Raw genomic sequence first — 16,198 nt, 5'->3', positions numbered from 1 at the left:
CCTAGTCTGGTTCTCTGTAACCGTGGAGGCTGAGCTCCAGGGGCTTTTTCGAGCGACCCAGGCCCAGCGTGGCCTCCCTCTCTTGGGCATGAGGGTGAGATGGCGCCCCCTACTCTGGTTCTCCGTAACCGTGGAAGTGCTGAGCTCCAGGGGCTTTTTCGAGCGACCCAAGCCCAGCGTGGCCTCCCTCTCTTGGGCATGAGGGTGAGATGGCGCCCCCTACTCTGGTTCTCTGTAAATTTGAAGGCTGAGCTCCAGGGGCTTTTTCGAGCGACCCAAGCCCAGCGTGGCCTCCCTCTCTTGGGCATGAGGGTGAGATGGCGCCCCCTACTCTGGTTCTCTGTAAATTTGAAGGCTGAGCTCCAGGGGCTTTTTCGAGCGACCCAAGCCCAGCGTGGCCTCCCTCTCCTGGGCATGAGGGTGAGATGGCGCCCCCTACTCTGGTTCTCCGTAACCATGGAGGCTGAGCTCCAGGGGCTTTTTCGAGCGACACAGGCCCAGCGTGGCCTCCCTCTCTTGGGCATGAGGGTGAGATGGCGCCCCCTACTCTGGTTCTCTGTAAATTTGAAGGCTGAGCTCCAGGGGCTTTTTCGAGCGACCCAAGCCCAGCGTGGCCTCCCTCTCCTGGGCATGAGGGTGAGATGGCGCCCCCTACTCTGGTTCTCCGTAACCGTGGAGGCTGAGCTCCAGGGGCTTTTTCGAGCGACACAGGCCCAGCGTGGCCTCCCTCTCTTGGGCATGAGGGTGAGATGGCGCCCCCTACTCTGGTTCTCTGTAAATTTGAAGGCTGAGCTCCAGGGGCTTTTTCGAGCGACCCAAGCCCAGCGTGGCCTCCCTCTCCTGGGCATGAGGGTGAGATGGCGCCCCCTACTCTGGTTCTCCGTAACCGTGGAGGCTGAGCTCCAGGGGCTTTTTCGAGCGACACAGGCCCAGCGTGGCCTCCCTCTCCTGGGCATGAGAGTGAGATGGCGCCCCCTAGTCTGGTTCTCTGTAAATTTGAAGGCTGAGCTCCAGGGGCTTTTTCGAGCGACCCAAGCCCAGCGTGGCCTCCCTCTCTTGGGCATGAGGGTGAGATGGCGCCCCCTACTCTGGTTCTCCGTAACCGTGGAAGTGCTGAGCTCCAGGGGCTTTTTCGAGCGACCCAAGCCCAGCGTGGCCTCCCTCTCTTGGGCATGAGGGTGAGATGGCGCCCCCTAGTCTGGTTCTCTGTAAATTTGAAGGCTGAGCTCCAGGGGCTTTTTCGAGCGACCCAAGCCCAGCGTGGCCTCCCTCTCTTGGGCATGAGGGTGAGATGGCGCCCCCTAGTCTGGTTCTCTGTAAATTTGAAGGCTGAGCTCCAGGGGCTTTTTCGAGCGACCCAAGCCCAGCGTGGCCTCCCTCTCTTGGGCATGAGGGTGAGATGGCGCCCCCTAGTCTGGTTCTCTGTAAATTTGAAGGCTGAGCTCCAGGGGCTTTTTCGAGCGACCCAAGCCCAGCGTGGCCTCCCTCTCTTGGGCATGAGGGTGAGATGGCGCCCCCTACTCTGGTTCTCCGTAACCGTGGAGGCTGAGCTCCAGGGGCTTTTTTCGAGCGACCCAAGCCCAGCGTGGCCTCCCTCTCTTGGGCATGAGGGTGAGATGGCGCCCCCTACTCTGGTTCTCCGTAACCGTGGAGGCTGAGCTCCAGGGGCTTTTTCGAGCGACACAGGCCCAGCGTGGCCTCCCTCTCTTGGGCATGAGGGTGAGATGGCGCCCCCTACTCTGGTTCTCCGTAACCGTGGAGGCTGAGCTCCAGGGGCTTTTTCGAGCGACACAGGCCCAGCGTGGCCTCCCTCTCTTGGGCATGAGGGTGAGATGGCGCCCCCTACTCTGGTTCTCCGTAACCGTGGAGGCTGAGCTCCAGGGGCTTTTTCGATCCACCCAGGCCCAACGTGGCCTCACTTTCTCGGGCACAAGGGTGAGACGGCACCCCCTACTCCGGTTCTCCATTCGCTTGGTGACCAGTGGCAGGTCGTAGGATCCGGGGCCTCTTCGGCGAGAGACCTATCCGACCGACCCTCGCCCTCTTCGGACTTCCTCGGCAGGTCGGAGGCCCTGGAGGAATTCGGGGTTGGAAAAATGACTAAGTCGAAAACGCGGGCCTTGGCCAGACATCCACCCTCCCCGAGGCTCCGGGGCAGGCCGGGAAAGGTGCCTCGTCCCCGTCCACCGTCGGGATTCGCCCGCGACTCCGGAGGTCGGCCCGATAGGGGATGGCGTTTTTACGGGCCGTCGCGATTTCGACGATCGCCTGATTTTGTGGACTTAGGTTCTGGCGAAAACCATTTTGGGTCCAGGGGGGCTGTCTGGAGGGTTCCCCGGCCCACTTACCCTCTCTCGGGCGTGAGAGTGAGACGGCTCCCCATACTCTGGTTCTCTGTAAATTTGAAGGCTGAGCTCCATGGTAGTTTTCGAGCGACCCAGGCCCAATGTGGCTTCACCCTCTCGGGCACGAGAGCGAGACGGCTCCCCATACTCTGGTTCTCTGTAAATTTGAAGGCTGAGCTCCAGGGGCGTTTTCGAGCGGCCCAGGCCCAACGTGGCCTCACCCTCTCGGGCAAGAGAGCGAGACGGCTCCCCCTACTCTGGTTCCCTGTGAATTTGAAGGCCGAGCTCCATGGGCTTTTTCGAGCGACCCAGGCCCAACGTGGCCTCACCCTCTCGGGCACGAGAGCAAATATGGCTCCCCCTACTCTGGTTCTCTGTGAATTCGAAGGCCGAGCTCCATGGGCTTTTTCGAGCGACCCAGGCCCAACGTGGCCTCACCCTCTCGGGCACGTGAGCGAACATGGCTCCCCCTACTCTGGTTCTCTGTAAATTCGAAGGCCGAGCTCCATGGGCTTTTTCGAGCGACCCAGGCCCAACGTACCCTCCCCGTGGCCGGGGTGACGCGAGTCGTCTGAGGGCCCCCCCCCCCCCGACCGGGAACGCAAACTGATACGTCCGGGGGGGGGACCCGTTCGCGGGGGGTGACCAGTGGAGGCCCGTGAGCTCTGACGACTAAGTCGAAAACGCGGGCTTTGGCCAAACATCCACCCTCCCCGAGGCTCCGGGGCAGGCCGGGAGAGGTGCCTCGTCCCCGGCCGCCGTCCGGATTCGCCCGCGACTCTGGAGGTCGGCCCGATAGGGGAAGGCGTTTTTACGGGCCGTCGCGATTTCGGCGAACGCGTCATTTTGTGGACTTAGGTTCTGGCGCGTATCGCAAGAGAACGGATCGAGTGGAGCACGTTGCGCGCCCGAGCTAGGACCCCGCCCGGCCACCGGCCGCTATGGGCGGGTCCGCCTAGGGGGCACGGTGTGTGGAAGGTACGGTTTAGACGTGGGCGACACACCGTGTCCGGCACAATGCGCGCATGAGACGGGGCCCTGTCCCCCCCCTCTCTCGGGAGACTCAGACGGCCGGTCTATCGTAAGGGTCCGCCACCGGCGGTCGGAGAAGGAGGCGCGAGGCGGGCGGTCGGCTCCGTCCGGCCCTCGCCAGCCCCCCTCCCGTCCCCGCGAAGCACACTTTTCCCGGTTACGGCCTCGATCAGCGGCCAGCCACCCCCCGTGACCCCCGAGCGGGGGAGGTCGCCGCACGTCGCCCTATGAGCGGCCGCGCCGCGTGGGTTCCGCTCCCCGGGGCGCGACACCCACCGCGGAGTGAGACCCGCGTGTAGGAAACAAGCGCGCTGCGGTTGTCCATCCCACACCCCCTCCCGAGGGCTACCTGGTTGATCCTGCCAGTAACATATGCTTGTCTCAAAGATTAAGCCATGCAGGTCTAAGTACACACGGCCGGTACAGTGAAACTGCGAATGGCTCATTAAATCAGTTATGGTCCCTTTGATCGCTCCACCGGGTACTTGGATAACTGTGGCAATTCCAGAGCTAATACATGCAAACGAGTGCCGACCCTCCCTCACGGGCGGGGACGCGTGCATTTATCAGATCCAAAACCCATCCGGGGTCGGGGTTCCGTCCCCGCCCCGGTCCCTTTGGTGACTCTAGATAACCTCGGGCCGATCGCGCGCCCCCCGCGGCGGCGACGACTCTTTCGAATGTCTGCCCTATCAACTTTCGATGGTACTTTAGGCGCCTACCATGGTGACCACGGGTAACGGGGAATCAGGGTTCGATTCCGGAGAGGGAGCCTGAGAAACGGTTACCACATCCAAGGAAGGCAGCAGGCGCGCAAATTACCCATTTCCGACTCGGAGAGGTAGTGACGAAAAATAACAATACAGGTCTCTTTCGAGGCCCTGTAATTGGAATGAGCGTATCCTAAACCCATGGGTGAGGACCCATTGGAGGGCAAGTCTGGTGCCAGCAGCCGCGGTAATTCCAGCTCCAATAGCGTATATTAAAGTTGCTGCAGTTAAAAAGCTCGTAGTTGGATCTCGGGAGTGGGCTGGCGGTCCGCCGCGAGGCGAGCCACCGCCTGTCCCGGACCCTGCCTCCCGGCGCCCCCCGGATGCCCTTAACTGGGTGTCCAGTCACCTCGGGGCCCGGAGCGTTTACTTTGAAAAAATTAGAGTGTTCAAAGCAGGCCGCCTGTCGCCGCTGAATACCGCAGCTAGGAATAATGGAATAGGACTCCGGTTCTATTTTGTGGGTTTCTGGAACCCGGGGCCATGATTAAGAGGGACGGCCGGGGGCATTCGTATTGCGCCGCTAGAGGTGAAATTCTTGGACCGGCGCAAGACGGACGAAAGCGAAAGCATTTGCCAAGAATGTTTTCATTAATCAAGAACGAAAGTCGGAGGTTCGAAGACGATCAGATACCGTCGTAGTTCCGACCGTAAACGATGCCGACCCGCGATCCGGCGGCGTTATTCCCATGACCCGCCGGGCAGCGTGCGGGAAACCACGAGTCTTTGGGTTCCGGGGGGAGTATGGTTGCAAAGCTGAAACTTAAAGGAATTGACGGAAGGGCACCACCAGGAGTGGAGCCTGCGGCTTAATTTGACTCAACACGGGAAACCTCACCCGGCCCGGACACGGAAAGGATTGACAGATTGATAGCTCTTTCTCGATTCTGTGGGTGGTGGTGCATGGCCGTTCTTAGTTGGTGGAGCGATTTGTCTGGTTCATTCCGATAACGAACGAGACTCCGGCTTGTTAAATAGTTACGCGGCCCCGTGCGGTCGGCGTTCAACTTCTTAGAGGGACAAGTGGCGTTCAGCCACGCGAGATGGAGCAATAACAGGTCTGTGATGCCCTTAGATGTCCGGGGCTGCACGCGCGCCACAATGGGCGGATCAGCGTGTGTCTACCCTGCGCCGAGAGGCGCGGGTAACCCGCTGAACCCCGCTCGTGATCGGGACTGGGGATTGAAACTATTTCCCATCAACGAGGAATTCCCAGTAAGCGCGGGTCATAAGCTCGCGTTGATTAAGTCCCTGCCCTTTGTACACACCGCCCGTCGCTACTACCGATTGGATGGTTTAGTGAGGTCCTCGGATCGGCCCCGCCGGGGCTCCTCGCGGGCCCTGGCGGAGCGCCGAGAAGACGATCAAACTTGACTATCGGGAGGTAGTACACATAATGGGTTCGTGGAAAAAAAACCCATTCATTTAAATTGCCATATACCGCATAATGGTTCGAAGGGATTGTACTGTCAATTTGGATCCATTTTCTTCTTTAGAAAACTGGCCAACGGGACGAGTCGGCTTACCCCCCTTTTCCGTAGGGAATCCGCAGTAAACCAAGTATTGACACCTCTAGGGGGTGATGTTGACCACCGGGAGAGCCCCCCCACCACCACCCCCACCTCCCACGAACCCTATAAAGGTCCTTTTGCCATCGTTCTGCTGGCCATTGGGGGTATTCGCTCCCAGGACCCTATTATTTGGCCTTTCTCCCATTAAACGAATGGCCGGGGCTGTTCTAGGGTGGGCTTCGCATCCCAGCGAGCTGCGTTTTGTCCACCCGCCATATGGGTCCGCTGTGCAGACCCCCGTGACCACGAACCCATTATTTGTCCATTTAACCATTATCATCGCGGATCGGACCCTCCAGCCGCGAGGACCCCCGACCCGGACCCCCGGTCCCACGGAACCACTATTTGTCCACTTTTCCACTATTTTTACAGATTGTTCCCAAAAGGGTCCCAGAGGTGGGGGGTGGGCGTCCCCGCCCCGCGGGCGCTCACCGGCGCCCCCTCTGGCCATTTCGGGGTCGCCGACGCAAGTCGCTCCGATCGGTCCGCGGTCTCGGTGAGGTCACTGGGGGGGCCCCACGGACCCCGCTGTGAAATTTGGGACCCCTGGGACGTTTCTAAAAAAATCCCACCTGCCATTTATTCCCATGCTTTCGGCCTAGCGGATTCGTGGACACGACTCCCAAGAGTCCGATCGGGCCGAATTTTGGATATGTGTCTCGAGGGCATCCCCTCGACCGGGCACAGAAGTCTGGTGGCCCTACGACCTTCTTTAGGGGTCAAACGGTCACAGAAGGGACCCCACGTCCACAAAAGCGGTACGCGTTTTGATGGGAGGTGGGACGTCCACAGTTCGGAGACGATAGGTTGTAGGGCCCCCAGATTTGAGATTCTGGCTTCTCAGGGGCCCCTCAACAAGGGCCCCGAAACACGTAGTCGTAGGACCCATGGAAAAAAAGGGCATCGCGCTAGGTCCTCACGCTTTTGACAGCACGTTCTAGGGGCCCTCACGAGCAACCGATCCAAATTTCGGGCCCCTAGGACGTTTCTAAAAAATCCCTCCTGCCATTTACTTGAATGTGTTCGGCCTAGCGGTTTCGTGGACACGGCTCGCCGGGGTCCGATCGGGCCGAATTTTGGATATGTGTCTCATGGGGGCCACCTCGACCGGGCATAGAAGTCTGGTGACCCCTACGACCTTATTTAGGGATCAAAGGGTCAAAAAAGGGAGCGCTTGTCCACCAAACCGGTACGCGTTTACATTGGAGATGGGACATCTGCCCTTCGGAGACGATGGGTCGTAGGGCCCCGAGATTCGAGATTCTCGCATGTCAGAGGCCCCTCTCCCATGTCCCCAAAGCACGAAGCTATAGGACCTTGAAAAAATAATTCCCATCCGGCACCCTGAAATCTCTCAAAAGGCTCTGATCATGTAAGAGTCAGAGAGGGCTGAGGGAGAGATTTTGTGCAGGAGGCTCCGAATTATCCCCTCGCCTTAGGGCCCCGCTCTTTCGGCAGCTCAATCGGGGCGGCCCCTGGACCCACCGATCCGAATTTCGGGCCCCTGGGTCTTTTCTAAAAAAGTCCCACCTGCCACATACTTGAATGGGTTCGGCCTAGCGGATTCGTGGACACAACTCGCGAGGGCCCCAGGGCCCCGCGCTTTCGGAAGCTCACTCGGGGCGGCCCCTTGACCCACCGATCCGAATTTTGGGCCCCTGGGTCTTTTCTGAAAAAGTCCCACCTGCCAATTACTTGAATGTGTTCGGCCTAGCGGTTTCGTGGACACGGCTCGCCGGGGTCTGATCGGGCCGAATTTGGTATGATTGCCTCATGGGGACCCCCTTGACCGGGCAGAGAAGTTTGGTGGCCCTACGACCTTCCTTAGGGGTCAAAAGGTCAAAAACGGAAGGGCTTGTCCACCAAACCGGTACATGTTTACATTGGAGGTGGGATATCCGCCCTTCGGAGACGATAGGTCGTAGGGCCCCCAGATTCGAGATTCGAGCATCTCAGGGGCCCCTCTCCCATGTCCCCGAAGCACGAAGCTGTAGGACCTTGAAAAAAAATGCCCGCCCGGCACCCTCAAATCTCTCAAAATGCTCTCATCATGTAAGAGTCAGAGAGGGCTGAGGGAGAGATTTTGTGCAGGAGGCTCAGAATTTTTCCCTCGCCTTAGGGTCCCGCGCTTTCGTCAGCTCACTCGCGGCGGCCCCTGGACCCACCGATCCGAATTTCGGGCCTCTGGGATGTTTCTAAAAAAGTCCCACCTGCCATATATTTGAATGGGGTTCAAATAAATTGCGGGTGGACATGCACCACATGTGGTTTTCTATGCATAATTCTACAGTATTATGGGACAAAACTTACAAAAATGGGTTCCTCGGAGCTTGCAGAGTACAGCAGATGAGACTTCAACCACGAAATAGCTAAAATTGATCCGTCAACGGAACCATTAGGAAGGGCGTGCTGAATAAATGGCAAATGGGAGGTTTTTTTAAAAAAAAATGTCCATTTACAATTTATTCAGCGGGACCTCCGTAGTGCTCTGGTGGACATAAATTTTTATGCATATTTTACATTATTATTGGATAAAACTTACAAGAATTGATTCCTCTGGGTGTCCTGAGTACAGTAAAGGTCTTTTCATTAACAATAACACACATTTGAAATAAATAAAGTTAAATACAGTTGCTATTTAATGAAAAGTGAGATACGCACCACATGTGGTGCACATGTGTGCCAAAATTCAACGCTCATTTTTATGCAAATTCTACAGTATTATGGGTTAAAACTTACAAAAATTGATTCCTCTGAGTGCCCTGAGTACAGTACAACTGTTTTCTCTCGGCCTCATAAAAAAACTTTTCTTCCGACTTCCACCCCCCTTGAGCTGCCTTCTCAAGCCGGGGAGGGTGCACCCTGGCCGGCATGGATGAGTAGGTGCGAGGGGGGTGGATGGTACTATTTTTTTGCTAATATCTCCGCGAAGCGGTGGACCCCGGGGCTGAAATTCAGGGGATCCCTAGAGGGTCGAGGGGCCTACCGTATGCGACCACCCTCTAGTTCCTGGGTGGTCCGGTTCCTGAGTTATCCCGGTTCAAATCCCACATTTTGGCGGTTATCATAATGGCGGTTATCAAGCCTCTTATTAAGAAACCAAAACTAGATCCTAGTGTACTGGCAAATTATAGGCCTATTTCAAATCTTCCATTTATGTCTAAAATTTTAGAAAAAGTTGTGTCTGCTCAATTGAGCACCTTCCTGCATAAAAATGATCTGTATGAAGAATTTCAGTCAGGTTTTAGGCCCCACCATAGCACAGAAACTGCACTTGTTAAAATTACAAATGACCTGCTTCTTGCGTCAGATCAAGGCTGCATCTCATTTCTAGTCTTACTTGATCTTAGTGCTGCGTTCGACACCATAGATCATGACATACTCATAGATCGATTACAAAACTATACAGGTATTCAAGGGCAGGCTCTAAGATGGTTTAGATCCTACCTGTCCGATCGCTACCATTTTGTTTACTTAAATGGGGTGTCATCTCATTTATCATCAGTAAAATATGGAGTGCCACAAGGATCCGTCCTAGGTCCCCTTCTATTTTCAATATACATGTTGCCCCTTGGTAATATTATTAGAAAATATGGAATTAGCTTCCACTGTTATGCTGATGATACTCAGCTATATATTTCAACGAGACCAGATGAAACTTCCCAATTATCTAAGCTAACAGAGTGTGGTAAAAATGTAAAAGATTGGATGACAAATAATTTTCTCCAATTAAATTCGGATAAGACAGAGATATTAATTATTGGACCAAAAAACACCACACAGAATCTTGTAGATTACAATCTGCAACTAGACGGATGTACTGTTACTTCCTCTACAGTCAGAAATCTGGGTGTTATATTGGACAGCAATTTGTCTTTTGAAAATCATATTTCCAATGTTACAAAAACCGCATTCTTCCATCTTAGAAACATTGCCAAGCTACGAAACATGTTATCTGTTTCTGATGCAGAAAAGCTAGTTCATGCTTTCATGACCTCTAGACTGGACTATTGTAATGGACTTCTAGGTGGTTGTCCTGCTTCGTCAATAAACAAGCTACAGGTCGTCCATAATGCAGCAGCTAGAGTCCTTACCAGGTCAAGAAAATATGATCATATTACCCCTATTTTACAGTCTCTGCACTGGCTACCTATTAAGTTCCGTATCAGTTACAAATTATCATTACTTACCCATAAGGCCCTAAATGGTTTAGCTCCTGCGTACCTAACTAGCCTTCTACCACGCTACAACCCATCACGCACCCTAAGGTCACAAAACGCTGGACTTTTGGTAGTTCCTAGGATAGCAAAGTCCACTAAAGGAGGTAGAGCTTTTTCACATTTGGCTCCCAAACTCTGGAATAGCCTTCCTGATAATGTTCGGGGTTCAGACACACTCTCTCTGTTTAAATCTAGATTAAAAACGCATCTCTTTCGCCAAGCATTCGAATAATGTATCTCTTAAATTGTGAGTGTTGTTGCATCTGCATTTTTATTCTTTAGCTTGGGTTAAACTAATTTTACTTTGTTGGATCAGCAGCTATGCTAATGATGTCTCTATTTTGTTTCTATGTTTTGCCACGGGATTTACATCCCGTGGTAACTAGGATTTACACAAGCTCCAGTCTGGATCCAGAACACCTGAGAAGAGATGATGCTGACCCTCAGAGGACCCCAGATGATGCTAACCTTGAATCAACAAACAGAACTAACAAATATTGCTACATGTGTAACTGCATCCTATAAATTACTATTAATTAATAATATTGATAGTTCATCATCTAGCTGACTACGTCTTGTATTATTATTATTATTATTTTTATTTTTCTAAAATCCTGTCAAACGTGCACAAACTACTAGCTACTACTAAATATTGTAGAAACATAATTTTCTGTAAAGTTGCTTTGTAACGATTTGTATTGTAAAAAGCGCTATACAAATAAACTTGAATTGAATTGAATTGAATTGAACATTTTGGGGGGCCGTAACTTTGACCCCCGGGGTCATAGGGACATGGGGCAGGTGTCATCGGATAGAGGGCCACCTGGTCTGACCTTGACCCGAGTTTGGTGCAGTTTGGCCCCGTTTTGCGGAGTTACAGCTTGGCAAAGTCTGTGACATTTTGGTTAACCAAAATCCAACATTTTTTATATGCATATTTCTACAGTATAATGGGATAAAACTTACAAAAATGGATTCCTCTGAGTGCCCTGGGTACAGTACAAGTGTTTTCTCTAGGCCTCATAAAAAAATTTTTCTTCCGACTTCCACCCCCTTCGAGCTGCCTTCTCTAGCCGGGGAGGGTGCACCCTGGCCGGTATGGATGAGTAGGTGCGAGGGGGGTGGATGGTACTATTTTTTTGCTAATATCTCCGCGATGCGTTGGACCCCGCGGCTGAAATTCGGGGGATCCCAAGAGGGTCGTGGACACGACGTGGACACGACTCCCAAGGGTCCGATCGGGCCGAATTTTGGATATGTGTCTCGAGGGGATCCCCTCGACCGGGCACTGAAGTCTGGTGGCCCTACCACCTTCTTTAGGGGTCAAACGGTCACAGAAGGGACCCCACGTCCACAAAAGCGTTACGCGTTTTGATGGGAGGTGGGACGTCCACAGTTCGGAGACGATAGGCCGGAGGGCCCCCAGATTTTAGATTCTGGCATCTCAGGGGCCCCTCACCCAGGGCCCCGAAGCACATAGTCGTAGGACTAAAGGGAAAAAAGTGCATCGCACTAGGGCCCCGCGCTTTTGACTGCACGATCCAGGGGCCCCAAAGAGCCACCGTTCCGAATTTCGGGCCCCTGGGACTTTTCTAAAAAAATCCCACCTGCCATTTATTTGAATGTGTTCAGCATAGCGGGTTCGTGGACACTGATTGCAAGGGCTCTTGGGCCCCGGGCCTTCATAAGCTTACTGGGGGAAGCCCCAGGAGCCACCGTTCCAAGTTTTGGGCCCCAGGGATGTCTCAGAAAAAAATGTCCGAACGAGGCTCTTTTCTAACGCTAATGGTCAAATGGACAAATATTGGGTCCGTGGGACCCGGAGGTGGGGTCCGCAAATGTTCCGCATGTGATCTGTGGTCATTCCGTGAACATAATGGTCAAATGGACAAATAGTGGGTTCGTGGGAACCAGGGTGGGGGTCCACAAGTGGTCCGCAGATGATCCGCAGTCATTGTGTGAACATAATGGTCAAATGGACAAATATTGGGTTCGTGGGACCCAGGGTGGGGGTCCGCAAGTGGTCCGCAGATGATCCGCAGTCATTGTGTGAACATAATGGTCAAATGGACAAATAGTGGGTTCGTGGGACCCAGGGTGGGGGTCCGCAAGTGGTCCGCAGATGATCCGCAGTCATTGTGTGAATATAATGGTCAAATGGACAAATAGTGGGTTTGTGGGACCCAGGGTGGGGGTCCGCAAGTGGTCCGCAGATGATCCGCAGTCATTGTGTAAATATAATGGTCAAATGGACAAATACTAGGTTCGTGGGACCCAGGGTCGGGGTCCGCAAGGGGTCCGCAGATGATCCGCAGTCATTGTGTGAATATAATGGTCAAATGGACAAATAATGGGTTCGTGGGACCCGGGCTGGGGGTCCGACGGGGGTCCGCACCGGTTCTGTGGTCATTCTGTAACTTTAAAGGTCAAATGGACAAATATTGGTTTCGTGGGCAAAAAAATCGTCCATCCCCCATTCGGGTAAATGCCACTGTTTTAAACCTGAGGTGTACTGCTCCGTGCGCCACCCTGTGGAGAAGTGCTGAATGGCATTTAGGGGCCTCAAATTTGGGTAAGCTTCCGCGAGGCCCCTCGGGGGTCCAGATCCTCCCGCGCCGGTCAGGGGTCTCCCGTGGGCCAGCGCAGTCGGCAGACATCGACACCGCGTCCTGTAAAAATTTTTTGGGGTCAGCGCGCAGGTCCCCTTAACCCACGTACACGAGCCCTCAAACTTATACCTGAATGGACGCTCCAAAAAAAAAAAAGGGCTGACCATAAGAATCAGGTGTGCCGAACAAGCCAACCAATTTCTGCTCAGTTTGTGTCCAACACTGCTGCCCTACTTGCAACCAACCCAGCTCAGTCAGCAAGCGGAGATTGCAAGCTAGCCCTGCAAGCGGGTAAAACAGCAGTCCCACTGAGGAGAAATCAGGCTGCCATTTCTCATCCTATGTAATGGGGTTTTTCAGTGCTGGGCCTGGGGACCGACAGCACTGCACAATTCAGAGGTCTGTCTTATTCTACTCACTCTGTGAGCGCGCTTTCCTAACGAGCTGACCATCAGAATCAGGTGTGCCAAACAAGGGAGGTGCACTGATACCCTTGAGCAGGAAGGAACACCGCTCCGGTACAGATTCAGAAGAAGAGATGGACCGTAGTGATAGCAAGGTGACTCCGCCAAAAGCAGACAGACCTTCACCCTAACAGGGTGGACCCTCAAATTAAAAGTCTGATGCTCTACCGACCGAGCTATCCAGGCTCTTGTGGGGCACTGGCTTCTCACCTTTTATAAAGCAGCAGTTTTACAACAAGCTGCCCAGAAGAGACGCAGGTGTCACGAGGATGAAAGCTAGAAGCAGTTATGGCACAGAGAGCGAAGGACCATAGATGGCACAATTACCGTCACAGAAAGCTAAAGCAATACTGCAAATCCTTCCGGAAATGGGAAGAGTTCGAACCTGCGCAGGGAGACCCCAATGGATTTCAAGTCCATCGTCTTAACCTCTCGGCCACGACTACGCCTAATGTTAGAAAGCAATCCCCCTTGTCTGATGGCGCCCTGCACAGGCCAAGCTTCAGAAACAAAATCACGCAGAACGATGAGGTGGTAAAAAATGTTCAACCTTCCCGTATACTCAACGGCAGAGGGTTGCCGTTACCCGGATTCGAACCGGGGTTGCTGCAGCCACAACGCAGAGTACAAACCACTATACGATCACGGCTTGCCACTGGCTCACCCAAGACAATCCCTGGAGCCCGGATAGAAGAAGCAACAGCAGCGTGTTTGTCCATCGAAGAGGGACTGGACATTTCGCAAATAAGTGCGAGGACCGTGAAAAATGCATGGATGCCTTGCCTCATGGCCTTCAGCAAACAGTGTAGTCGGCAGGATTCGAATCTGTGCGGGGAGACCCCAATGGATTTCTAATCCATCGCCTTAACCACTCGGCCACGACTACGGCAGTAGACCAATTTTTGCTCAGTTTGTGTCCAACACTGCTGCCTGACCTACTTGCAACCAAACCAGCTCAGTCAGCAAGCGGAGATTGCAAGCTAGCCCTGCAAGAGGGTAAAACAGCGGTCCCACTGAGGAGAAATCAGCCTGCCATGTCTCATCCTATGTAATGGGGTTTTTCAGTACAGACCCCGGGGACCGACAGCACTGCACAATTGGGAAGTCTGTCTTATTCTACTCACTCTGTGAGCACTCTTTTCTAAAGGGCTGACCATCAGAATCAGGTGTGCCAAACAAGGGAGGTGCACTGATACCCTGGAGCAGGAAGGAACACCGCTCCAGTACAGATTCAGAAGAAGAGATGGACCGTAGTGATAGCAAGGTGACTCCGCCAAAAGCAGACAGAACTTCGCCCGAACAGGGACTTGAACCCCGGATGATCAGATTAAAAGTCTGATGCTCTACTGACTGAGCTATCCGGGCTCTTGTGGAGCACTGGCTTCTCACCTTTTATAAAGCAGGAGTTTTACAACAAGCTGCCCAGAAGAGACGCAGGTGTCACGAGGATGAAAGCTAGAAGCAGTAATGGCACAGAGAGCGAAGGACCATAGAAAGCACAATTATCGTCACAGAAAGCTAAAGCAATACTGCAAAGCCCTCCCGTAGTCAGCAGGGTTCGAACCTGCGCGGGGAGACACCAATGGATTTCAAGTCCATCGCCTTAACCTCTCGGCCACGACTACGCCAAATGTTAGAAAGCAAGCCCCCTTGTCTGATGGCGCCCTGCACAGGCCAAGCTTCAGAAAAAAAATCACGCAGAAAGATGAAGTGGTAAAAAATGTTCAACCTTCCCGTATACTCAACGGCAAAGGGTTGCCGTGACTCGGATTAGAACCGGGGTTGCTGCTGCCACAACGCAGAGTTCTAACCAATATACGATCACGGCGTGCCACTGGCTCACCCAAGACAACCCCTGGAGCCCAGATACAAGAAGCAGCAGCGGCGTGTTTGTCCATCGAAGAGGGACTGGACATTTCGCAAATAAGTGCGAGGACCGTGAAAAATGCATGGATGCTTTGCCTCATGGCCTTCAGCAAACAGCGTAGTCAGCAGGATTCGAACCTGCGCGGGGAGACCCCAATGGATTTCAAATCCATCGCCTTAACCACTCGGCCACGCCTACGGGAGTAGACCAATTTCTGCTCAGTTTGTGTTCAACACTGCTGCCTGACCTACTTGCAACCAACCCAGCTCAGTCAGCAAGCGGAGATTGCAAGCTAGCCCTACAAGCGGGTAAAACAGCGATCCCACTGAGGAGAAATCAGGCTGCCATGTCTCATCCTATGTAATGGGGTTTTTCAGTACTGGCCCTGGGGACCGACAGCACTGCACAATTGGGAAGTCTGTCTAGAGTTTGAATACACCTTCTGGTGCTACTTGGACACGTCATCAGTGAAAAACCCGAGGTCATAGGGTGTTTCGGGTCTTTAATCTTCATACACCCTCACCCGGGCGACCCAGCCGGGGGTGATCAGTCCCCGGCTTGTGTCCAAGTGGCATGTTGCTCCACGGATCCCCCCTACGGATCTACAGCCACCGAGAAGCCCTTTCTGCGGCCTCTAAGATGTTTGCGGTGGCTTTTTTCAATTGCAGTCCTTTCACTCCAAGGAGTTTGAGGGTTCGCAGCAGTGAGTGGCCAGCGAAGCCTCGGCACCCGACCTCGACTGGCTCGCAGCGAGTTTTCCAGCCATTGTTCCGGCACTTCGAGCTGAGCCCTGCGTAGTTAGCCCTCTTGCGCTCGTGGGCCTCTTCAATATGGTCTTCCCAGGGGACAGTTAGTTCCAGGATAACCACTTGCTTGGTAGACTCAGATGTTAGCACCATGTCTGGGCGGAGAGAAGTGGCTGTGATGTTGCCTGGGAACTTAAGCTGCCTTCCAAGGTCAACCTGAAGCTGCCAATCACGAGCAGTGGAGAGGAGCCCCCCCGTAGAGCTAGGCCGGTGGAATTGTTCCTTCTGCCCAGCTCTAATGAAGGTGATTGTCTGTTTGGGGGCTACCTGGGTCTTGCTGAGCTGGATCGCTGTGCAGATGGAGTCCGCCAAAGCCTTTAGCACCTGGTCGTGGCACCAGCGGTACCGCCCTTCCCCTAGCGCTCTTTAAAATCTTATGTCTTATTCTACTCACTCTGTGAGCACTCTTTCCTAAAGGGCTGACCATCAGAATCAGGTTTGCCGAACAAGGGAGACGCACTGATCCCCGGGAGCAGGAAGGAACATCGCTCTAGTACAGAGTCAGCAGAAGAGA

At 53.8% G+C, this 16,198-nt stretch overlaps 3 non-coding genes across 3 annotated transcripts; all 3 read right to left on the bottom strand.

Annotated features, from left to right (window-relative positions):
• Positions 1 to 13,815: 13,815 nt before the first annotated feature.
• On the bottom strand, positions 13,816 to 13,897 carry trnas-aga (transfer RNA serine (anticodon AGA)). Its single transcript has one exon. It is a non-coding gene; the product is annotated as a tRNA-Ser (tRNA).
• A 657-nt stretch (positions 13,898 to 14,554) lies between these two features.
• On the bottom strand, positions 14,555 to 14,636 carry trnas-uga (transfer RNA serine (anticodon UGA)). The gene has a single exon. It is a non-coding gene; the product is annotated as a tRNA-Ser (tRNA).
• A 358-nt stretch (positions 14,637 to 14,994) lies between these two features.
• On the bottom strand, positions 14,995 to 15,076 carry trnas-uga (transfer RNA serine (anticodon UGA)). Its single transcript has one exon. It is a non-coding gene; the product is annotated as a tRNA-Ser (tRNA).
• Positions 15,077 to 16,198: the final 1,122 nt, after the last annotated feature.

The sequence above is a fragment of the Carassius carassius genome, chromosome 18 (genome assembly GCF_963082965.1).
Source record: "Carassius carassius chromosome 18, fCarCar2.1, whole genome shotgun sequence".
NCBI lineage: Eukaryota > Metazoa > Chordata > Actinopteri > Cypriniformes > Cyprinidae > Carassius > Carassius carassius.
Note: the sequence above shows the minus strand (reverse complement) of the source record. Positions and strands in the feature narration are given on the sequence as shown.